We start from the raw sequence: 2501 nt of genomic DNA, 5'->3' as shown, positions 1-2501 counted from the left end.
GCCGCTTCTGCAGAAGTAGCAAATGGCAACCGTAGCAAATGCGGCGAGGGACGCCCTGCCTTCGATTCCGAATGCACAAAGTGTGTGGTCTTGTTTCACAGTCTATATTTGGTCGGTCTCGTCAGAGGTTGAATGTAACGAATGGGTGGGAAAGAGCAAGGGGCAGCGGCTGTGTAGAACGAAAACACAAATCCTCAGGGGTGTGAGCGTTTCGAGATGAGTCGTATAAATGTAAATGTTGGTCGTCAGTGACCGTGTGGCCTAATGGATAAGGCGTCGGACTTCGGATCTGAAGATTACAGGTTCGAATGCTGTCACGCTTGTGTTTTTCCAGTTCTGAAAAAGAAACATAATGTTTTAATGTAGCAATTGAGCAGTACGAAACCGTCTGAATGTTGCTGTTGACCATTTTTTGCTTGGAGATGCTCTTGAGCTTGAAACACACACAACAAGACCGGTGTTAACTAGCGAAATGGTCGGCAGAGTGCCGACACAGCGAGTTTTGACTATCACTTGCACATCTAAAACAACGTCGGAAAGTAGCTCGTTCGGCTTTTGAGTCACATAAAGTATGTGCGTTAATTTTGACGCCACTAGCTCTGCATGTTGTCATGCAATTTCTTTACCTCTCAGAAATGATTATGACATAAAAGTGAAGTACGTGACGAGTGTGACGTTAGGAAAACATTAGGCATCATGGAGAGATTCTGTATGGGACCACCCAACCCAAACGAGTACTGTGTGACGTGCTACCCGGCAGGTATTCACCGAGGTAGCCGGCTAGCTCAGTCGGTAGAGCGTCAGACTTTTAATCCCAGGGTCGTGGGTTCGAGCCAGACGCTGGGCGGAACGGAATTTTGTTCCGCTGCAAGTGTAAATTACCGTTTTTCTGATTAACGAGATTTAATGGAAATAGCAACTTTAAACTTTGCCTACGTCTCTGTCAGTCGCAAGGAAGCTGTATTTGAAGGTGAAGGTGATTTTGTAGACATGTGTGAAAGACATGTTCTGAAATGCAAGTGTTGTTGTTTGGAGAGCACATCGGTTACGTGTCAGATGTGTAGTCAAGCAGTAATTTGTCGCCATAGCTGCAAATATTAGCCGGTAATATGAAGTGTTGTCAGCTAAAGTCTGATGATGCAGACGACCGTAAGGACGAAGTACCCAAGAGTACCGCTAGGCCGCGCGTCTTTAGCTCAGTGGTAGAGCACTGGTCTAATAAACCAGGGGTCGTAAGTTCCATCCTCACAGGAGAAAGATGAATTTTGGAAATCAGTTGCGCGTCGTGGCCGTATAGCAAACAGTACCTGTGATGACGAACAATTAGCGACAGGCGTTTTTTTAAGAATCACTCTCAGATGCGATTAAGGCGAATGGCGCAGATAAAGCATTTGCCAAAGCGGTACAGCATAAGGTGGGACGAGGCAGTCTGAATTACATTTTATAGATGTATTTCTCACATATCTCAGAGCCTTTCGCGATATTCGTCGTCGTCGTCGTCGTCGCCGCCGCCGCCGCTTCTGCAGAAGTAGCAAATGGCAACCGTAGCAAATGCGGCGAGGGACGCCCTGCCTTCGATTCCGAATGCACAAAGTGTGTGGTCTTGTTTCACAGTCTATATTTGGTCGGTCTCGTCAGAGGTTGAATGTAACGAATGGGTGGGAAAGAGCAAGGGGCAGCGGCTGTGTAGAATGAAAACACAAATCCTCAGGGGTGTGAGCGTTTCGAGATGAGTCGTATACATGTAAATGTTGGTCGTCAGTGACCGTGTGGCCTAAAGGATAAGGCGTCGGACTTCGGATCTGAAGATTACAGGTTCGAATGCTGTCACGCTTGTGTTTTTCCAGTTCTGAAAAAGAAACATAACGTTTTAATGTAGCAATTGAGCAGTACGAAACCGTCTGAATGTTGCTGTTGACCATTTTTTGCTTGGAGATGCTCTTGAGCTTGAAACACACACAACAAGACCGGTGTTAACTAGCGAAATGGTCGGCAGAGTGCCGACACAGCGAGTTTTGACTATCACTTGCACATCTAAAACAACGTCGGAAAGTAACTCGTTCGGCTTTTGAGTCACATAAAGTATGTGCGTTAATTTTGACGCCACTAGCTCTGCATGTTGTCATGCAATTTCTTTACCTCTCAGAAATGATTATGACATAAAAGTGAAGTACGTGACGAGTGTGACGTTAGGAAAACATTAGGCATCATGGAGAGATTCTGTATGGGACCACCCAACCCAAACGAGTACTGTGTGACGTGCTACCCGGCAGGTATTCACCGAGGTAGCCGGCTAGTTCAGTCGGTAGAGCGTCAGACTCTTAATCCCAGGGTCGTGGGTTCGAGCCAGACGGTGGGCGGAACGGAATTTTGTTCCGCTGCAAGTGTAAATTACCGTTTTTCTGATTAACGAGATTTAATGGAAATAGCAACTTTAAACTTTGCATACGTCTCTGTCAGTCGCAAGGAAGCTGTATTTGAAGGTGAAGGTGATTTTGTAG

Source organism: Schistocerca gregaria, unplaced genomic scaffold (genome assembly GCF_023897955.1).
Source record: "Schistocerca gregaria isolate iqSchGreg1 unplaced genomic scaffold, iqSchGreg1.2 ptg000038l, whole genome shotgun sequence".
NCBI classification, from domain to species: domain Eukaryota; kingdom Metazoa; phylum Arthropoda; class Insecta; order Orthoptera; family Acrididae; genus Schistocerca; species Schistocerca gregaria.
The sequence above is the reverse complement of the archived record's forward strand: the minus strand, read 5'-3'. Positions refer to the sequence as shown.